Source organism: Hyperolius riggenbachi, chromosome 1 (genome assembly GCF_040937935.1).
Source record: "Hyperolius riggenbachi isolate aHypRig1 chromosome 1, aHypRig1.pri, whole genome shotgun sequence".
Lineage (NCBI taxonomy): Eukaryota > Metazoa > Chordata > Amphibia > Anura > Hyperoliidae > Hyperolius > Hyperolius riggenbachi.
Genome location: NC_090646.1, coordinates 355,804,241 through 355,820,835, shown reverse-complemented (window position 1 = coordinate 355,820,835; position 16,595 = coordinate 355,804,241). Strand labels below are relative to the sequence as shown.

The window sequence follows — 16,595 nt, the reverse complement described above, 5'->3', positions numbered from 1 at the left end:
TTTGCAGGAATGGATTTTTGGCAGGAACAGATCTTTTGCATTTACTGATCTTTTGTGTCTGTACAGCATCTGTGTGTGCAGCATCTTGCAAAGATTTCTGTCTGATGGGGAGTTCAGCTCCATAGGAAATACTGTGTAGAGTATGGCTCTCATACTACATGAAGGGTGGTAAGATTGGTCTGTGATCTTTCATTTTCCAAAGACTATAGTCTGATGTGTGTATGAGCCTTAAGGAGTTGGAGTTGAGGAGTCTGAGCCATTTTGGGTACCCGGAGTCGGTGGTTTCATAAACTGAGGTGTTGGAGTCGGAAGATTTTTGTACCGACTCCACAGCCCTGGTGCTCAGACTTGACATGTTGCGGTCCTCTGCCACCCTGTAACACCACTGTGCCCTGTAACACTATCAGATTGCACTAGTGGGCAGCAGACGGGATGCTGAACTGCTCGGCAAGCGTGCAGTTCAGCCTACCATCTGAAAGAGGCCTACGAGATGGTCATTAGTAATTTTGGTGTGCATACAGGCTAAATGTAAGTACAGATGCTGAATTTCTGTCATCCTAAACAATCTTTAAGCAATTGTCAGTTTTCAGAATGAGTGTTGTATAAATACGCTGCTTGGCTATAACTCGGCAGCTTTTTCTGTTCTTTGAAGACTATCGGGGGGGGGGGGGGAGCTGCTTCATACAGCTCCATTCGGGCTTCAGCTGCTCAATTGACCCATTTGATTCTGTATATCATCACGGATACTTACTCAATCTAGTTTTGCTGTTTGAAATGGACTGATAATTTGTCATCTCGGAAAGTGATAAAGCAGTTTCACACAGATTGGAACAAAATTATCTTATCTGCTTGAGTGATTTCTTTCATTAGTTAAATGCTTTATTAGGTTAGTTTTTGACTATCTCCTGTGGGGTGCTGTCCATCATTCTCACTCTGCATTATGTATGAAATCGTAACTAAACTTTCTTATAAACTTTTTATGTCATCAGTTTTTAGATTATTTTTTTAAGATTAAATATCCAGTATTGCAAGCCACATGTATAAAAGCCAAATTCAGCGGTTTTGTTTGTTTTAGGCATATCTCCCTCTTGTCGGTGAAATATCATTTTATGTTATACCAGTTATTTTTTCTCTGAAGCACATGCAATTCTTGCTTAACTGGCACTGAAGATGTTAAATGGTGTTTGTCACTGCCGGATACTCTCAAAATGGCTGCAGTCAGTGACGTCTGTCAGAAGGGTTAATGTGCTTACTGTACAGCTAGGTGGCTTCTGCACAAATAGTCACAGAGGATGTTCCCTGCCAGCTGAGAGGCAGACTGGGAAAGAAAACAGTGCTTCCTGTAAAATCTATCACTGCATGGCTCCTTAGCATTTCTTACAGAGCATAAGAAGCTTTTGCTTCCTTATTTTTAAGAGCTAGGAATTATAAAGTGTTGCATGCACTTTAAGCACCTTTTTATTGTCATTCATTTGTATTAAATATAGATGCAGGATTAATTAGTACATTGAGCTATGCATATCCCTCCCCTTCCATTAGTTTTACTGCAGTACCCCTGTCCATCTGCAACCAACTCTTTTCATTTGACTACTTAGATATTGTGATGCAGATTTATTTTGATTTCTTTGATACTTGTGTCCATCCGGTGCTGGGACCCTGATAGGTGACTGGTTGCTCAAAAACTTGTGACCATTTTGGGCACTTTTTTAGTGCATGCATGCATGTACAGGGGTCCCATGATGTCCACTGACTGTAGTTAGCAATTGGACATGTAGGAGAACCTTACCAGATTACTTTGTGTCACCTCTGCAGCGTGCTCCTGTCTTTCCTCCCATCTTTGTAGGGCAGAGCAGGCGACTTGCAAGAACCTGAAGCACATTTGTATAGGGGTCATTTTTCCCAATACAATCACAAATTATCATTTTGGGCAACTAAAGATGCACTGGGCCTAAAGGTGTATATACACACAGTAGATTTAACTCTGCAGAAGAGCTTGCTAAAGAATGCCTCTGCCGAGAATCTTTCATATAAACTGCACCCCCGACCCTCCCTGATGTGTTGATGAGAGATCCGGCATGCTGGATCATCTTGGGTGAATGTTGCCTGACACCTTTTGTTCACCATTGTTCTCCCTCCTTTAACACTCCTTTTCCATAATGCGCCACATGTACTTCTGCCCTCCTCCATAGTAACAGAGAACGTATCTCTAGCCTGGAGGCTAGCATCGCATCTGTACATTATCGGCCACAAAGTGTTGTCTGAACAATTGCTCCTGATCCCTGCTGGGCGACTGAAATTTCTTGTGTGTACTTAGCTTAAGGCCATGTTCACAGTGGTGCGGTGTAATGGCCACTTTGTAATGCAGCTTACCGTACTGTAACGCATCACCTATGTGATGTTAACAGTTTGTTGGGGGCATTGTGGTACAACTGGTTGTGGCATCACAATGCATGCAGTGCATTACCGCTATAACCGTTATAGTGAAGCCTACTTTTCATTGACTGTATGTTTCACTGTGCATGACACAACGTGTGCATAGCAAGAGGTGCCAGCCAATGTATCAATCCATTGAGTTCCTGCTATCACAGGGATCACAACTGTCACGAATGTAGCCGATGACAGGTCAGCCAGATGGCACACTCAACAAACTGACTTTGCGTTTCTCCACTGTACTACAGCAAATGCAGACTGATGAGGACAATTTGATCTTTGGAGAGCAGCAGTACCCTGTGGCCTTATTTTCTGTAAAGAATCCAGTCGTTTATAAATGAGCTGAATTCGCATGGTAAATATTATATAGAAGCTAGTGGCTGGATAGTGTAATGGTTAAGGGCTCTGCCTCTGACATGGGAGACCAGGGTTCGAATCTCGGCTCTGCCTGTTCAGTAGGCCAGCACCTATTCAGCAGGAGACCTTGGGCAAGTCTCCCTTAGGGTACGTTCACACTGCACGTGTTTCCAGCCGCGTTTTGGAAACGCGTGCGGGTGGCCTGACACGCACGACATCAGACAGTGCATAGAGTGCACTGTCTGATGTTCACACTGCATGCGTTCCGGACCTGTGCGGTCCGGGAACGCATGGCTGTCCCATTCACTTTTCAGTGATGGGATCAGCCACGCAACGCACACAAAAGCAGATGGCGTGCGTTCGCATGCGTTGCGTTCCGCACGCATGGCCATCCACGTTTGTGATGTGAACGGGTCAACACTGCTACTGCCTATAGAGTGCGTCCTAGTGGCTACAGCTCTGGCGCTTTGAGTCCGCCAGGAGAAAAGCGCTATATAAGTGTTTTGTCTTTGTCTTTTACTTTAAAGCAAACTTTTTAAAGGAATGCAGAGATGAATACACACCGTTTTATGCATACCTGGGGGTTCCTCTAGCCCCATGCGCACGGATTGCTCCCATGCTGCCGTCCTCCGCTGCCTGCAGTCCCAGTACTGGGTCCCGTAACTTCATCCAGTCATGGCCAGTCTGTGCAAGAGGAAGTGCATTCTTTACATATCTATCCAGCGGTCGCTAAGTCATATAACTATGACTAAGGGCCCTTTTCCACTAGAGCGATTGTGATTGCTGAATCGCAAAATCGCAAATCGCTAGTGATTTTTAAATCGCTAGAGTTGTTACTTTATCATAGAAATCACGAGAAGTATTTTCCACTACAGTGATTCGATTTGGAAATCGCTAATCGCAAATCGCAATCGCTTGCTGGAGCGATTTTTACAATGATAATGCAATACAAATGAAAATCACAAATCGCAATCGCATAACAGAATTAATGAAAAATCGCAATCGCAACCGCTGGCGTTTGTGATTTGCGATTGCTAGTGGAAAAGGGCCCTAAGGGCAGATTGTAAGCCCGACACGCGTCAGTTTATCCTGTGGATGTATGGTCTTTTTGTGTGGAGTTGTTAATAAAAGAATACCGGCATTTTACCTACCTTACCTGATTTGCGGACCCTTTCTGTTTGTATGGATTGGTCTGGCTGATCAGATCCTGCACCGATGGGTGTAAGTGTATGGAGGTATCAGAGTGTTATGAACCATTTTTTTGACCTAATGTGTTGTGCCAGCTTATCTGTGCCTTTTTTTTCAGTGTCATGGCAATGGATTTGCTGCACACCATAAAAAGCATGCAGTAGTGCATTGTTTGCTGCAATGGACGTGTTGCCATTACATTCAGAATGTAGATTCTTTTACTAAGAAAGAAACAGAGTTAAAGTAAATCTATCGTGGCACAAAAAATAAATAAATGAATGAGATACTGGCCTATGGGGAGATAGAAGCTATGGATCCCATAGAATCTTCCCACTCCTATCTGCAGCACCTAGTTCCAGTGCCTGGCCACAGTGAACTCCTTCGACCAGCTTGGTGAAAGTACATCTTTGGCCCTCCTCTGCAGCCTGCAGAAGTACTCGTGTCCCTAAGTACTTTCAGTGATGAGTGGATCTGTATTGTGCATGCATGAGTCAGAGCTCTCATATGCACTATACTGATACACCCGTCTTTGGAAGTACTCGGGAACATGAGTATTTCCGAAGATGCTTATTGAGGAACGAGGGCACAGAGTTGAGGAATAAGGCATATGTGAGTGTATTATTTTTTTTCCTCTGTGCCACTTTTGATTTACTTTAAAGGACCACCATTGCAAAAAAAAAAAAAGTAGGCAATTAAAATCTGACAGTCCCGACAAGTTTTGGGCCAGTCCATCTCCTCATAGGGGATTCTCCGGGTTTTCTTTGTTTTCAACAGCATTTCCTAAACAGCAGTTTACCTGCCAAATTATTAAGACACTACAGCCAGCCTCCCTACTCACTCGCACACTAGACTTTGCAACTGCTGTTCAGGAAATGCTGTTGAAACCTAAACCCTGAGAATCCCCCATGAAGAGATGGACTGGCCCAAAACATGTCGGTTCTGTCTGATTTTAACTGCCTACTGTAACGATTGGTGTCAGCTAAACAGATTTTTCTGATTATTGGTGATCTGCAGTATCACCAATAATACAGATGCTATACCTGATAATGTGGTGATCTGCAGAATCACCAATAATGCTAGTATAGCCAGACACAGGACTACCAATGTGAGATAGTGTTTGGTGCAACAGTGATGAGGAATATGAAGTCTCCCGAGGAGCGGGTGATTCAGACAATACTGCAGCCAGTGAACACCTCAGGAGCAAGTGTTACAGACAGTGCTACAGTTGAGCTTTGCCTGAGGAGCAGGTGCAAAGCCCACTGGTGGGGTAAGAAAGGTCAGACAAGCAGAGTGGGCAACGTACGGACAGATAAGGTACAAAGACAGAAGACTGATTCAATGTTAGGTTCAGGCAGGGTCGGCAACAGGAAGCAGGATGTCATAACAGATAATACAACAAACTAGTACTTTAAGCTATCAACAGAATCTGGCTAAGTGTGGATCCCCAGCTCCGGCTGGTTCTAGCACACTTTGGGATATGACTAGGTCTGAGCGCTCACACGTTAAGGTGGCCACTAATGATTAAATCTTTTTCATCCAATCTTACCATTTCTATGTAATGTAAGCTAACTACCTGAAGTATCCATTCAATATATTCTCCCAATTTACACTAATACTACATAGATTTGGTAAGATTGGATGAAAAAGATTGGATCATTAGTGGCCACCATTAGCATTTGCAACAGCAGACAAGGAACAACTGACAGGCATGCTGTATATATACTGGGAGCGCTCCTTAGCGCCGCCCCAGTTACTCAGCCAATCGGGATCAGTGTTGGAGTCAGCTGATCAGCTGACTCCCCTTCTGCTTGCATAAAGCTCCTGTCTGTGTGCGCGCACGCGTAGACCTCAGTCTATGTGCGACTGAGAAACTAGGCAAAGTTCCATCATGTAACAGCGCGGCGGGGACAGCCGCCATGTTGCTCAGCGCTGCGGTCGGCCTCCCCCGCGTTCACCATAGTCCCAGGCACAACTCCATCATGTACCTGCGTGGCGGAAACCGCCGGCTGAGACGTGGAGATAGCCGCCATGCTGCTCCCTGTTGCGGCGGCATCTCCACTATGCTTTACACCTATCTTTTTCGCGATATTGGTCCTTTTTAAGTAGGGGTTACTTTTGGACATGAAGTGGTATGGTGGTTTCATACATTTAGCTTCGCTCAAGTAGGTGTAAATATGTTGTATATTGGTCTAATCAAGTAAAACATTATTTTTTCTTGTTGTTGGTAGATTTTGGTGTGGTGATTCACTCAGATATGAGCTGTGTTCAGAGCTTTTTTGCTTGCCACCAAAATTCTGTGTCTCTTGGTTACTATAAAGTAGTTGCATTAAAACCTTGCAACAGAAGTGAAACACTATGATGTGGTGGGTGGAGCTTGGAATAGCGGCAGGGAAGGCCACTAAATCTTGTCACACTTTTTTTTTTTGCAGGGCTGAACATATCCCAGGGGTCAGGTAGCCTGAGTGTATAAAGAATGGCAGATGGCTTATATAATGTTTCCATTGTCAGACAGAATAGGGCTTTCAGAAGGACTATGAGAGAACGTCTGTTTGCATGTAATGCTTTCTGTAGGCTACAATAAGATTTGGGCATTGTCTTTAGCTATGCAATTTGCATGTGCTCCCATGTATTTAACTTAACTGCAGCATGCACTATGTTTGCAATTGTGTAAAAATAAATAAATAAAATTCGCACCACTCTGTACATAGCACAGTGATAACCATATTAATCACGGTGCCCTTGTGATTGCTTTTTGAAAATTGTATCGAAGCACATGCACTGTAGGGAGGCTGTATGAGTTTTGAAACCACTTAGCTGGCTGCAGATTGGAGTGGAAAGACAATTTTTAGTAAAAATTAAAGGGAGTCTGAAGCGAAAAATAATTTAGTTATTATGCATACCTATGTAGAGGGAAGACTCTGGATGCCATATAGCTTTCCAGGTCTTGGTCCATCCCGTAGTCTCTGCACCAGCCCTGGTGAAAGCTATTCAACCACTTGGTCAAATAGTTATTCGGCCCTATTTGTGCAGCCTTTGGAAGTACTTGCGTCTCCCGAGCAAAACTAACACATCCATACTCTGAATAAGGTCTGCACATTCCCAGTAAAATGAAGTTGCTTGTGCTCTGAGGGGGAAAAAAGTGCACAAGCTGCTTTTGTTCCACTGTGCAAGTGTGATTTTTCCTCATGCATACCCAGTCTAGGTGTGCTTGTACATGGCAGAGAGCACTGCCACAAGGAGAGGCGGGTCCTGTGCAGGAAAGGTGGGTTGTTGGAGGATCTGGGAAACTTTTTAGGTACAGTACAACTGCTAGTGTACGGGTTTGGTAACAAAATGCTTGGAAAATCGCTCTGATCTAGCACTTTTCAGAGCAATTTTCCACTTTCCTGTACTTTAAAGTGCACCAGAGACGAAAAGAAAAAGTTTTTTTTTTCTTCTGCATACCTGGCTTCCTCTAGCCCCATGCGCATGGATTGCGGACAGGCCGCGACTGGAGGAAGTTACGAGCGATCAGTGCGCATGGGGCTGGAGGAAGCCCCAGGTATGTATAAAGCTTTTTTTTTTTTTTTTTTTTTTTTTCCCCTCCTTTCCGCCTCTGGTTTCCACAACCGAGGTGACGTGACATGATGAGAGAAACATGTGTATGTACAGTGCCAAGCACACAAATGATTATGCTGTGTTTCTTTTTTCTATCTCTACCTGAAGGAGTTAAAAATCAGGTATGCAAGTGACAGTTTCTGTCCAGGTCGGGACTGGATCAGACTATAGCATAACCTTCACTAAGTAATTAGTCATAAAACACTTTCCTGTGAGTAAATGGCTTCTGAGAGCAGGAAAGAGATAAAAAGGGTTAATAGTTCATAGATTTTAAGCTTTGACCTACTGCAATGAAGGTGTCATTGAGCAGAGACCTCAAAACTGTAAACATTAGATTCAAATATAAAATAAAACGGTGAGATACATCTTAAAGTCATTTTTAGGAGAAGGATAGAGACAATTGTTTATCTCATCACTTTATTTTCAACTTGGATGTCCTTTAACATTGAGGCTGAATCGCTTCAGAAATGCTGCGTTTGTGTTTTGGAAAAAATCACATCACTCTGGTGTGATCTATCCCAGTGGTTCCCAACCTGGGGGCGATCGCCCCTAGGTGGGCGATTTGGGTTCTAAGGGGGGCGGTAAATTTGTGGGGGGCGACGGGGGGCGATCAGTATGAAAAGGCAGAAAAAAAAGTGTCGCAGTGTCACTCGTTTTTAAGAAAATTATCTGCAAAAAATATGATCTGTATAAAATATGCAAGTGTGCATGATAGAGTTGCGTAATTCCTCAGGGCTCGTTGGTCACACGCCGGTGTAATGTCAGATATTGCAGCCCGGAAGCAGCCTTCCTCACTGAGTATCGCGCATGCTCAGTGGGAAGTTAGATATTATTTACCTGAAATATCTCCGCTTCCGCACCACGTACACTCCTGAAATTTTCAGGGGAGGGAGGGGACCCCCAGATCTAGCTCTGTGTCAAATTGCAGCCCCCGAGCCCCGCTAGTTCCCGAGATAGGTTTGCAATCAGTCTCGGGAACCAGAGATATTTAGGACGTTTTACGTGGCTGCACAATTTAATGGGACGCAGGCTCCTACTGCGCATGCGGGGCTGCAATAGCTGACATTACACCGGTAAGGGAATTGGTGCAAAGTAGTTGAGTCACCGGCTATTTTTAGCTGGCAAGGTCACAGCGCTACCCCCTCCACTGGCATCACCACCTGGCGTAAGGGTATACCGTACTAAGAGAAGGGGGGCGACAGGGGTGAGTCGTCTTTCCCTAAGGGGCAATACCTCATAAAAGGTTGGGAACCACTGATCTATCCCATTCAAATAAATTAGCCAAGCACTTTTAAAAGCGTTCAGAAGCGCTCTTGGTGTGCACCAGCCCTTACTCTCCCTTCCATCACAGGTATGCTTAGTTATCATACAGTAGAATGTTCAAGATTTTATACTGCTAAGTTTCATTACAGGTACACCCATTCACCTCACTAACCTTTCAGCTACTCTCACTATGGATCAATGTAAACTTGGGTTAGGCAAGAGTCACACTTGATTTTCGCAATAGCGCACGGTTTCCCATAGGCAGTTTTGCCTTTTGCAGTGTGCGTTTTCTGCAACATTCAGCCGTCAGCTGAGTATCTGCAATAGGAATATCATATGATGTCCAATAAAGTAGTGCAGAGATAGCAGGTTCCCCCCGCATGCGTGAACCTCATTAAATGTGATTTAACATGGGCTGTAATGGAAATGAGCCCTTACATCTGATGCGGTTCTCCTTGTTGGAAAACCATGTGCGATTCCTCCAAGTGTGACCCCTGCCATAAAGGACATCTGAGGTGAAAATAAACTAATGAGAAAAACCATTGTATCTAACTTCTCCTAAAAATGACTTTTTAGATATCCCACAGTCTAGTTTTAAGTTTTTACTGTTTCGTTGTCTCTGTTCAATGACCCCTTCATTGAAGTATGCTAGAGCTCAAATCTATGAATTATTGACCCTTTTTTATCTCTTTCCTGCTCCTGGAGGCCATTTACTGACAAGAATGTATTTTATGCCAGTAATTACTTATCAGTGAGGGTTGTGCTATAGTCTGACCTGAGTAGAAACTGTCACATACCTAAAACTGTTTCAGCCAGAAAAAGGAGAAAAAAAGGAACACAGCCTAGTTATTTGTATGCTTGACGCTGTACATACACATATACGTCTATATCCTCATGTCACATGTCACCTCGGTTGTCCTTTAAGAGTTTCAGATGTTTGCCATCTTAGGCCCAGGGCCCACTAGCAGCACTTTCTTGGAAATTGGAAACCGAGTCTGATTTCTGTAAAATGCTAAGCACTGCAATTTTGAGCAAGATTTTTGATGAGACCCCGCAGCAATCTAAAGGTGGCCATACACTGGTCGATTTGCCATCAGATTGACCAACAGATAGATCCCTCTCTGATCGATTCTGATGGCTGCCTTTACTGCAAACAGATTCTGATGGCTGCCTTTACTGCAAACAGATTATGAATCGATTTCAGCATGAAATCGATTTACCATCTGTGAAGCTGCCGCCGCCCCCCCTGCATACATTACCTGATCAGGCCAGCGCGAGTCTCCCGGTCTCTGCTGTCTTCTTCTCCGCTCTGGGCTCCAGGACTCCAGCTTCACTTTACTTCCTGTCCGGGGAAGTTTAAACAGTAGAGGGCGCTCTACTGTTTAAACTTCCTGTCGGGACAGGAAGAAGTGAAGCCTGTCGGAGGACAGCAGAGAAGGAGCAGTGGGGACAGAGAGGATACGCGCCGGCTGGATCAGGTAATGTATTGCCGCTAGCGTCGGTCGTCGGACATTCGGAACACTGCTATCGACGCACACCTGACCCACCGACGCTCGAGCAAAATCTTCCGCGCCGACAGATCGAAGGGAACGATTTTCGAACAGAAATCGATCATTCGGTCGGCGTTTGCACAACAATTTCACAGCAGATTCTATCACGTTTGGACTTGTGGTAGCCGCTGGAAGGTCTGTGCAGAACAATGCACGCAGCAAGTGTTTTTCAATCCATCTCCCGGGGGATCCTGACGTCAGGATACTAAAAAAAAAAAACTAAACTTCAGGGTCATTTTAAGTAAAGTCTTATAGAAGGTCAAATAGGAGATATACTTATGGAGACAGTCCACAGTCATTCAGTCTGATTGTGAGCAGTCTTGGCCAGGGCTGTGGAGTCGGTACAAAAATCTTCCGACTCCAACTCAAACTCCGACTCCTCAGTTTCTGAAACCACGACTCCGACTCCTCAGTCTAATACTTAACAGGGCTGTGTATTTTGTACAAAAATCATGCGATTCTGACTCCCGACTCTGACTCCTCAGTTTCTGAAACTCCAACTCCGACTCCGGGTGCCCAAAATTGCTCCGACTCCACAGCCCTGGACTTGGCACCAGTTAAGCCTGTATAATTTAAGATTAGGTATTTACAGAACCCTAGATTTATGGTCATGATGGTGTATACATTAGGATGACCCCTTGCGTTTGAGCAATACCAGATTAAAGACCTCAATCCTCATACATGGTCTTTTAAAGTGGACCTGAACTCTGAACGTCCTCTCTGATCTAAAAGATACGCAACTGCATAATATTTAAAGAGAACCCGAGGTGGGTTTGTGAGATCATATTAGGACACAGAGGCAAGTTCTGTATACAATGCCCAGCCTCTGTGTCCTTACAATGTGCCTCGCAGCTCCTCCCGGGCTCTGCTGTCCCCATATAAAAAAGTGCCAGGCTAGCAACACGCAGATTGTCGCTAGCCTGTTATTTACTTTGACTGTCAGTCACCGCCACTCCCCCGCCTCCTGTATAGCGCAGCTGCCTGCCTCTGTCCCTTCCCTCCCCGCCTCCGTAAGCTTCCTCCAATCTGCTTACGGAGGAAGAGGAAGGGACAGAGGCAGGGGAGCGGCAGTGACTGACAGTCAAAGGTAAATAACAGGCTAGTGACAATCTCCGTGTCGCTAGCCTGGTGCTTTTTTTAAATGGGGAACAGCAGAGCCCGGGGGGAGCCGAGAGGCACACTGTAAGGACACAGAGGCTGGGCATTGTATACAGAACTTGCCTCTGTGTCCTAATATGCTTTCACAAACCCACCTCGGGTTCTCTTTAAACAAAAAACATTTCTTTGTTACACCTGATATAAATCCTGAAATAAATCTGCACTCTATTCCTGATTCATGGAAGCAGTCATATTGTTAACCTCCTGTGCTTTCAAGTGGCCTTATCTGCCATCTATGCCATAGGCAGTCATGTGACACAGGGAGAGATTACAATTACAACTTGTGATTAGACACGAGGGAGAATTAAACAGGCTAAACTCTCTAAATGCATATAGAGTGTAATTCTCTATGTATTTCTTCAGTCCTGTGCAGGAGTTCAGGTCCACTTTAAACAAAAAAAAAAAAACATTCTTTGTTACAACTGATACAAATCCTGCAATAAATCTGCACAGTTTCTACTTCCTGATTCATGGAAGCAGACCTATTGTTTTCCAGCATGTACTTTCAACTGGGCTTATCTGCTTATCTGCCATAGGTAGTCATGTGACACAGGGGAGTGATCAAATTACAACTAGTAATTAAGCCTCATCTACACGCGTAGATGAGGCTGCGATCCGGCGGCTCGATTAGCCGCCGGATCGCCTCTTCCGCGTGCCCGCCGCGTCCCCCGCATTCGATTCCCCGCTCGTCCCCGCTTATCTTCCGCTTGATTCCCTGCCATTGTCCCCTCGCGGGGAGCGAGCAGGGAATCAGCGGAAGCAAGATCCGTCCTGTTGGATCTTATCAATCGCGCCGTATCAGCGGCTCGATTGATAAGGAGCATCGCGGCCGCATCTACGTGTGTAGATGCGGCTTTAGACATTGATGGGGGAATGAGGGGAATTGCACAGATTAAACTCTTTAAATACATACAGGGTGCATTTCTGTTATATTTTCCTTGTGTCCTGTGCAAGAGTTCAGGTCCACTTTAATCTTGCTCTTGAAAATCATTACTCAATTGTTAGGGTGATGTTTCAGAGAACAAGTGCTGTAAGCGCATGAGTGAGTAGTGTTTGGCAGGAAAGTACTAGCATAAAGGGCTCATTTGTTGCTCATCATTCAGTGATCCACCATGGCAGATCGCAAAACAGTGTAATAAGACAGCTGGCCACACACTAGACTCTCATCTGTGTGTGAAGCTTAAAGGACAACTGAAGTGAGAAGAATATGAAGGCCACCATATTGATTTCCTTTTAAACTATACCAGTTGCCCAACTATCCTGATCTATTTAGCTTCAGTAGTGTCTGAATCACACCAGAAACAAGCATGCAGCTAATCTTGTCAGGTCTGACAATCCTGTCAGAAACACCTGATCTGCTACATGCTTGTTCAGGGTCTATGGCTAAAAGCATTAGAGGCAGAGAGTGGTTCAGTAAGACAGCCAGACACCTGGTATTGCTTAAAAGGGAATATATATGGCAGCCTCCATATCCCTCTCACTTCAGTTGTCCTTTAACCACCCTGGCGTTCTGATTAAATCGCCAGGGTGGCTGCGGGAGGGTTTTTTTTAAATAAAAAAAAAAACTATTTCATGCAGCCAACTGAAAGTTGGCTGCATGAAAGCCCACTAGAGGGCGCTCCGGAGGCGATCTTCCGATCGCCTCCGGCGGCAAGAGATAACACGGAAGGCCGCAATGAGCGGCCCTCCGTGTTTCGCTTCCCTCGTCGCCATGGCGACGAGCGGAGTGACGTCATGGACGTCAGCCGACGTCCTGACGTCAGCCGCCTCCGATCCAGCCCTTAGCGCTGGCCGGAACTGTTTGTTCCGGCTACGCTGGGCTCGGGCGGCTGGGGGGACCCTCTTTCGCCGCTGCACGCGGCGGATCGCCGCGCTGCAGCGGCGATCAGGCAGCACACGCGGCTGGCAAAGTGCCGGCTGCGTGTGCTGCTTTTTATTTGGTTAAAATCGGCCCAGCAGGGCCTGAGCGGCAGCCTCTGGCGGTGTTGGACGAGCTGAGCTCGTCCAGACCGCTCAGCAGGTTAAGACCTGGGCAGGAAAACTGAGCCCCTTGTAGCTTTTTTTCAGCTTCACTTAAAGTAAACCTGTCTTGGGAGAACAAATTCTATTATACTTACCTTCCAGCCCCCCAAAGCCCACAGGACCCTTAGTTACCTCCCATTGTGTTTTTTTGATCAGCTGTGACGCTTCAAAAGATTACCTGTTGTGGGCTGCATACCTCCTCGCTTGCGTGACCGGGACCATAAATGTGCAGTAGCTTATGACTAGCGAGTCAACAGACTTTCCAAGGGGCTCAGATGCTCTGAAGGAGGAAACCGAGGGACTTGTAAGGTTTTGGGAGTTTGAAGAAGCCCGAGGTAAGTAAAATCGAACTTTTCCCTCTGTTACAGGTGTACTTTTAAGTCACATACATGAAGTTAATCATTGTATTTAGCCAACTTGCCCAGTAAACAAGTGCTTTGCTAAGCTAAAAGGAGAGCAAATTGTAGCATCTGCTTTTGTTGACAAGGCAGTTGTTTTGGGCATCTATGCTGGCAAATTTTATAATACAAGTGTTTTTTGAGTGTAAAATATAACTCGTTTCTTGTATGCTTCAAGGTGGCCACTAACGATACAATTTGCTGAACAATCGTATATGAACTATCAGAAATGATCATTTGGGATCACTAACGAACAAAACAATCTCCCAACCAATCCGATCATATTGACTGGATTGATACGAAAATGTATCTATTTTATTAATCTGATTGGATTGGTTAGATGTTTGCCCGTTAGTGGTCCAAAATTATAGTATGCAATCATTCATACAAATAATCGTTCATAAACTATTCAGCAAATTGTATTGTTAGTGGCCACCTTTAGATTTCTAAATCTGTGTACATACTAAGGATCATTCTAGATTGTTTCAGGGGACTGTCGGACTGTTGTATAAGCATACTGCTCAACTATCGTTTGAGCAGCCTGCTCTGTTCAGTGAACCAGGGGAGGATGAGCAAGAGGCTCTCCCCTCATGGGCATAACTGCTTGGCAGTTTGCTGAAGAGTAGCTGCCTTTACTGAAGGCCTGAAACAATGACAAGCAATGAAAATCTAATGCTGGGAATACACTGCTTGATTTTGAGCCTTAAGATGGTTGGATAGATAATTTCTGACATGTCCAATCACGGTTCGATCGTTTTGCCGCTCGATTCACCATTGAAGTTAATTGAAAAAAGATAAAAACAAGCAGAAGATGAGAGCATTGAGCTGGCAAAATGATCGGGTGCAGAATAAAGTACCAGAATCGACCCGTGTATTTCCAGCATAACGTGTATGTACCTTTACAATAAGGATTGTATCCTGGAGGACTCCTTTGATTAAATAATGGCTTAAAATGTACCTGAGATGGGCTATTTAAAAGCTTTTATACTTTCCTCCAGCACCATGAGCACTGATGCGTTTGCTGTCCTCCTGAGTGCCTCTGTTCACCTGGTATTGGTCCCGGTAGTCTGGCTCAGTCGTGCCAATTGGCTCTTCTGTGCCAGCATTTAGGGGCTACACATGCGCAGAAGAGCTGACTAGCACGACTAAGCCAGACTACCGGGACCAATACCAGGTGAACGAGGCACTTGGGAGGACAGCGAGGGAGGCATCAGTGCGCATGGGGCTGGAGAAAACCCCAGGTAAGAATAAAAGTTTAAATAGCCAGTCTGAAGGCACACGTACCTTGCTACCGATACTGAAGGCCCCTATACCCTGCTACCGATACTGAAGGCCCCTATACCCTGCTACCAACAGTGTATACTGAAGACACCTTTACCTCGCTACCTATACTGTGGGTACCAATGCCTGGGTACCTATACAGCGGGCAATTATACCACAGATTGCACAATTCTTATGTGCCGGATTCGTTAGATTCGGGATTGGAAAGGTTCGAGATATTCGAGAACCTTTTTAGATTCGGATTCGAAGAAATTGTGGATTCGTCCCATCCCTAGAAATTATCACCTGATTGGACCTATTACAAATTATCAATTCGACCGGTCCTCAGTTGGAAAATTGCATGGTGTGTACCAGGCATTGTTTATGTAGCTTATCTGGAGAAGGAGCAGGTTTGTCTCATACTCTGTCAATATGTTTGTTTATAAATGCACTTCTTATCCAGCTATTGCTGTATAAAAGTTATGTGAATTCTGTGGCAGCAGATGTACTCTTCTACATATCCAAATTCCTCTTATGATGACACAAAGGAGTGACACATTAAATGTTTTTTTTTTTGTTTTTTTTTTCTACCAACGGACAATTTGGGTCCAGATTATCTGAAACAGGCCAGGCCAGTCTTATAAATTACAGCGGATGTCACTTCCTTGTGGAAACGCCTTGTTGGATTATTAACTATTTCGCTGCCAAGTGATTTTTAGGTCACGTACTGGAAGCCATCAATGTTAGCAGATCTAAAGGGCATCATGTGGTCATTTTAAAGGTCATTTGAACTGGTAGTTTTTTATTTATTTTTTATTTTACCTATGTGTGATAGTCTATATTTAACAAGAGAAGCATGTGATGCTTCGGTTAAATCTAACGGTGTAGTTGTAACTTTAAAACTAGTGGATTTCAGCCCTATGACCTATATGCAGTATAACTGAAACTGGTAGTGGGATAGATCATATATCAATGTAATTGGAGTTGCAGTGACAGTATGTATACTGTATAGCGTTAGCGTACTGCTATAGGTATCCTAAGTAGTGCATACTTATATACTATTGGCCCTGTACGGTGTTCCTGTATGGGCTTGTTCCGGTGGGTGGGAGGAGTACGCTTGTTCCTGCAATCTGTGCTCTGCCCACATGTTTTCCCGGGCACATTACTCTGAACTTCCACCCATACACTGTTGTTTCCTTTAAGACCCTGTTCCCCTCACCCTGTTTGGGGTAGAAAGGATTAAAGGGCTAGCTGCGCATGCGCGACAGGAGGCGGCTGGAGCCTCCATGTGTAAGAGGCGCATTATTTGGCAACGTGAGCAGAGGCCAGGACTACCGGGGATCCGTGTGTGCTGGACCCGGCGCAAGAGGCC

General features: G+C 44.9%; 1 protein-coding gene across 5 annotated transcripts in view; it reads left to right on the top strand.

Moving 5' to 3' along the window:
* Positions 1-16,595, top strand: part of GATAD2A (GATA zinc finger domain containing 2A) — a 160,867-nt gene that overhangs the window by 20,427 nt on the left and 123,845 nt on the right. The window contains exon 1 of one of the 5 annotated variants that reach the window (XM_068234180.1): positions 13,828-13,900. The exons of 3 other annotated variants lie outside the window; for them this stretch is intronic. The gene's annotated coding sequence lies outside the window, so the exon portion shown is untranslated. Of the gene's footprint in view, positions 1-13,827; positions 13,901-16,551 lie in introns of those variants that run through there. One more of the 5 variants, XM_068234178.1, reaches the window with a different exon arrangement.